Source organism: Halichoerus grypus, chromosome X (genome assembly GCF_964656455.1).
Source record: "Halichoerus grypus chromosome X, mHalGry1.hap1.1, whole genome shotgun sequence".
In the NCBI taxonomy this organism is placed as follows: Eukaryota; Metazoa; Chordata; class Mammalia; order Carnivora; family Phocidae; genus Halichoerus; species Halichoerus grypus.
Genome location: NC_135727.1, coordinates 68,160,042 through 68,166,366, shown reverse-complemented (window position 1 = coordinate 68,166,366; position 6,325 = coordinate 68,160,042). Strand labels below are relative to the sequence as shown.

The 6,325-nt window shown below is 40.7% G+C and overlaps 1 pseudogene; it reads left to right on the top strand.

The window, feature by feature from the left end:
• Nucleotides 1-992: 992 nt before the first annotated feature.
• On the top strand, nt 993-5,377 carry LOC118528772 (eukaryotic translation initiation factor 4E type 2 pseudogene; annotated as a pseudogene).
• The last annotated feature ends 948 nt before the right edge of the window (nt 5,378-6,325 follow it).

Here is a 6,325-nt window from a genome sequence, read left to right as displayed (position 1 = left end):
GCGCCCCAAGGCAAGTGCAGTTTTATATAATATTCAGTGGAAGTGGGTTTCTACCATTGTAATACTGGCCACTCACAGTAAACAGTCATAGCTGTTGAATATTAAAGCAATTATTATGAAAAACATATTTGATCTCATAGAGAAATCTAACCTCTCCTTGCATGGGAGTTTCTTTACCCAAATTGATAACTACTTGTTTATAGCTGTTACAAAATTTTCCATACCCACCAAAACCATCATCAATAAGGACTTGGGAAATATTTGAGGAAAATTGCCACCGAGTATTACTCCTCTGGAAGCCCATTTAAAAACATAAACCCCTTCTTTTACAGCAGATAGAGATGATAATGAGAAGCCTGATAGTGAAGCTAGCCTGTAGGTTACCAAGAAAAATGCTCATAACTACCATATTCCTCATTTCTGTAACTGGTCACATGGTCATAGCTGGTGTTTGTAAGTACCTTCTACTACCCATTCCATATTCCCTTTTCCTTTTGTTGATTGTAATTCTTTGCTTGGTGGGGTATCCCAAACATTTATTCCTGAAGGTTCTGGGCCATTATTAGTCCTGCCTGAATTGGGTTGTTGTAGTTTTTCATTGACTTTAACCATGATCCGGATATGGTATTACTAAGAAATGGTCTAAGGGATATCCACAAAAAGGGCCATTCTATCTATATGGTTATTAAATCTTCCTCGGCTGAGCTTACCTTTTGATGTGCATTACATGGGGCATAATATCTTACATTCTTTGCCCATTCAGAGAGGTCTATCTACATAACAGTTCTTCTGACTCCTTGTCACCAATTTGCCAATCATGTTTCTTCTAAGTCTTTGACCATGTAATTAAACCATTGGCCATGGCCCATAAATATATGGATTTGTGGCATTTGGACTACGTACTCATGTAACTTACTTGTGCCTTCAGGGCATGCTTGATCCCAATCTTGTATTATATACCACTTCTTTTTGATAATGGAATGTTGCCGAACATGGCCAAATTTATGGCTTGGTGGGGCAGTTCATGATGGGCAGCTTAGGTTGGTGGCCTGTGGTTAACTATTCTATCTCTGATAAGGCCCAATGGAAAGCCAAAATCTGTTTCTCAAAAGGAAAGTATTCACAGAGGATGTTAGGGTATTGCTCTAATCCTAAGGGCCAACAATACTATTCAGCTCTAGGGGCCTCCCAAAGTCTCCAACCTGCCATTGACACTTCAAGCACCATCAGATTAGTTGGATTATATGGCTCAAGTAACAAAGCAGCTTTCATGGCAGGCTGAATCTGTTGTAGAGCCTTCTCTTGTTCTAGACCCCACTCAAAGCTAGGAACATTTCAGGTTATTTAGTAAGTGGGTCAGAGTAGCACACTCAAATGAGAAATATGTTGCTTTCAATTCTAAAGAGGCCCATTAGGCATTGTTCCTCTTTTTTGTTTTTGTTTTTTTTTTTTTTTAAAGATTTTATTTATTTATTTGAGACAGAGAGAATGAGAGAGAGAGAGCACATGAGGGGGGGAGGGTCAGAGGGAGAAGCAGGCTCCCTGCCGAGCAGGGAGCCCGATGCGGGACTCGATCCAGGGACTCCAGGATCATGACCTGAGCCGAAGGCAGTCGCTTAACCAACTGAGCCACCCAGGCGCCCTGTTCCTCTTTTTTGGATGCAGTAGGGGCCAGATACAATAATTTATGCTCTGCCTTAGAAATGATATCTCAATATGCTCCATGTCAATGAACACCTAAAAATTTTACTGAGGTGCAAGTCCCCTGAATTTTGGTCAGATTCATTTCCCACTCTCTGTGTCTTACCAATATGTCTAGAGTAGTTGCTACTTCTTGCTCACCAGATCCCATCAGCATTATGTCATCAATGTAATAAACTAGTGCGATGTCTTCTGGAAGGGAAAGGTGATCAAGGTCACTGTAGACTAAATTATAACATAGGGCTGGAGAATTAATATGTTCTTGACATAAGACAGTGAAGATGTATTGTTTGACTTGTCAGTGAAAAGCAAACTGCTTCTGGTTGTATTTATTAACACCTATCAAGAAGAAAACCTTTGCCAGATCAATAACTGCATACCAGGTACCAGAGGATGTGTTAATTGCCCAAGAAACAGAACCACATCTGGAACAGCAGGTGCAATTGGAATCATCATCTGGTTAACTTCACAATAATTCTCTGTCATTTTCCAAGTTCCATCTGTTTTCTGCACAGGCTAAATAGGTAAGTTGAATGAGGAAGTGGAAGTGGTGGGAATCATCACCCCTGCATCTTTGAAGTCCTTGATGGTGGTACTAATTTTGCCATCTCTCCAGGAATGCAGTATTGCTGTTGGTTTACTATTTTCTTAGGTAGAGGCATTTCTAGTGGTTTACACTTGGCATTTCCTACTATAATAGCACTCAATCCACAATCAAGGAACCAATATGTGGATTCTTCCAGTTGCTGAGTATTTTTATTCCAATTATACATTCTGGAATAGAGAAATAACCAGAGCATGGGTTTGAGAACACACTGGACCCACTGTGAGATGAACCCAAGCTAAAACTACATTGATCACCTGACACCCATATGCTCCTGCTCTGACTTGTGGGCCACAGTGATGGTTAGGGTCTCCTTGAATTAGTGCCAGTTCAGAGACACTGTCCAGTAATCCTCCAAATGTTTGATTATTTTTTCCCCAATGCATAATCACCTGGTCAATGGCCATAGGTTCTTTTAAGGAAGGTTGGGAGAAAAATTAACAATAAAAATTTCTGGCAATATAGCAGGGTCCTTCCTTAAAATTACATGCCTCTCTTCATTCAAAGGGTTCTGGGTCTGTCAACCGGCTCAAGTCTGGGAATTGATTAAAAGACAATGAGTCTTTGTTTTGGTGATTCAAGTTAGACATTGTTCACCCAAATTAGAACTCTCCTACCTATATAGATCAAGAATTTAGTAGATTGCTCATCTATTTCTTTTCCAGGGATGTGATAATCGACTAAAAAATGCCAAAGTTCTCTACAAATTAGACTATTCTGATTACTGCTTTGACTCTACTGTCTATTACAGCAATCAAGCTCACCTTGTCTTTGGTAATTAAGTTTCAGTATTTGGCTCCTGCAACCCTGGAATCCAATTATCCTCACTGCATTTAAATATTCCAGTTCAGTTGCAGAAGTTCACACTATAATTTTTGACCTACAGGAGACTGACCACAGAGTTATTCAAGGATGCTGGGATTACCCTCACAAATTTATTTCTCACAGTCATGGTGAGTAGATCCTTCAGGGTAGGTGAGCAGATTTTAAATGATAAATCCACTCTAACATTCCAATCTTCCCAAGCCTCTGAATCCTTATCTTTATAGTATAACAGTGCCATTCTGGCATTTCAGCTTCACTTAGTATAGGTCACTTTTGGTCCATTTTCAGCTATCCAACCAACCACACTGTTAGAGTCCTTTCTAACAACTTGAACTAAATCATTGACTCCATAATCTTTGTGTGAGCTCATATCAATCAACTTGGCCTGATTTAACTGTATATTCCTCCACCATTACTCACCTCCATTCCCACACATATTCTCCGTATTTCTGTCTGTATAAATTGGAAAAATCATGCACCTGTTTTGGTGTGTGGCACACCTTCTAGTGGATTACCCTTCAAGGTTTGCTGGGACTTGAGCCTAGGCATATATCTAGGAGCAAATAAGAGTTGCAGGGTAGATCCTGAGGAGAGTCAGCAGTGCTTTGCAAGGAAACTAACTTTAGAGAGGCCATTACAGATTTTTTTGGGCAAAGCATAGTTAACCTTCTCAGGCAGGGGTGGAAAAAGTTGGCAAAGAAAACTCAATAGAATTTAGAGGTATGATATCCCCAGCTTCATTGGAATTTACCATAGGTCCCCACTCCAATGTTTAGGATCTTATTCCCTCCCAATCAATGTTTTTTGAAGACAACTTATCCCCCATTCCTCATCCCATACATTTTTTAACCATACCTTTTTCCTGGGTTTTGATTTGAAAATATACTATCCCAGTCATGATTTTTCCATATACTTTTTTTCTACTAGCAGAAAAAAATCTTGGGTTGTACAGTGGGATGTGAGGATACAATGTCTATCCCCAATCCCTGTCTCCAAGCACCAACTGTGGAATTTCACTACCAATGGCCAAGTGCTCAGAGGATTGGTGTCCATGACCAAGCCTTCTCTTTTTCTATGATATACTTTACTTGTAGTGGCTTGTCTGAAACACACACTTTGGCGGGGGAACAAAAGCCATTTTTCTCAACCAGTAAACTATAGTTAGTACAGTGAAATTGCAGCTTACACCGAAGTTTTAAAGGGGATTAAACATTTAAGGGAAAATTACATATAGCCAAAATTATCCTTGAAAGTCATTTGTGAAAGCTCCATGTGAAAGAACAACATAATGTCTATCAATAAGGACAGCATTGGAACAGATCCCCGTTTCTTCAATTGAGCACCAGATTAAGTAGATGGCTTATGTTTAGGGTCCCTATTGAATGAAAAATATATGTTTAAACACTAGAACACACTTAAGGTGTTGGCATACTTACACTGTGAGAAGCTCACAGAAACTGAGATCACCTATGTGAAGAGCAAATTCAAGTTTCTCAACTCTCATTCACTCCAAGACTTAGATTTACTGAGTGGAATAATAGATGGATTCACCCCATTATTCATATTCTGTTTCCTACATGTGTATATGATGTGACCCCACAACACAGAGGAGGTCACATGCCACCAAAAGGGAGTATTTGGAGACAAAGTCAGAAAATGTCTCTCAAACTGAAATTATCAGGAATTAACAGGAGAGGGCCCAGCAGAGTGGAAGTCACTCTGTGAGGCAGTGGTGACGGCAGTGGGGAGAGGATGTACAAGTTCAGTGCACTGAAAGATGATGACAGTGGGGACCATGATCAGAATGAAGAAAACAGCACAAAGAAGGAAAAAATGGAATGAGACAAGAGTCAGGGCAGCAGTAAGAGGAAGGCTGTTGCCCCTGGACCAGCAGAGCATCTCCTGCAGTACAAGTATACTTTCTGATACTCCAGAAGAACCCCCAGCCATCCCACCAGCTCACAGAGCAATGAATAAAATATCAAACAGATTGGCATTTTTGCCTCTGCAGAGCAGTTCTGGAGGTTTTACAACCACATGGTAGGTCCTAGGGACCTGACAGGCCACAGTGACTTCCATCTCTTCAAAGAAGGAATTAAACCCATGTGGGAAGATGATGCAAAAAAAAAAAAAAATGGTGGCAAGTGGATTATTTGGTTCCAGAAAGGCTTGGCATCTCATTGCTGTGAGAATCTTATCCTGGACATGTTGGAGGAAGAGTTCTTGGTTGGGGCATCAAAATGCTAGGCAGTCTGGGCCCTCAAAGGGTCCTTTTCCAAACCTCTGTAAGCTGTGGTTGAATATACCATAACCTTCTCCCTATATGGATGGCACCATCATTGAAGCTGGCATCATTGGAATCTCTTGTTCTGTTGGCATGCTACCTGGAAGATCCTTCTGTCTAGGACAAGAGGAATTGGAAAAGCATTTTATGGTTTTTTTTTTTTTTAAGATTTATTTATTTATTTATTTGAGAGAGAGAGAGAGAGAGAGAGAGAGAGAGAGAGAGAGAATGCACAAGCATGAGGGGCAGAGGGAGAAGGAGAGAGAATCTTAAGCAGACTTAGTGCTGAGTGTGGAGCCCAAGGCGGGGCTTGATCTCATGACCCTGAGATCACAGCCTGAGCGGAAACCAAGAGTCCAATGCTTAACCAACTGCACCATCCAGGTGCCCTGCATTTTATGTTTTAAGAACAGGCTGACAAGCCTCAGCTACAACAGCTGAGATCACTTAATAAATGGTGCTAAACTAAAAAAAAAAAAATAGTTAACAGAAGAGGGAGATTAGCAAAAAGTAGACAACCTGGAGAGAGTGTGTGCTTATAATATTGTTACTTGAGTTACATTTCCATAAAGTATACTACATATCTTCTAAACATAATCAATGATACCAGGAGCCTTACAAGTTCAAGTAGGCTGATTCTGAAGTAGAAATTACTTCAGAATGGGATTAATTGGGGTGGAGGGGGCTGTCTTGGGTTCAACTCTAGCAAGAATGAGGTCATTGTTGTGTTGTCATAACAAAAGGGAAGTTTACATAGTATCTTTTTTAAAAAGATTTTATTTACTTATTTGACAGAGAGGTGAGCACAAGCAGGGGGAGTGGCAGAGGGAGAGGGAGAAGCAGGCTCCCCACTGATCAGGAAGCCCAATGTGGGGCTCGATCCCAGGACCCCGGGATCATGACCCAAGCCC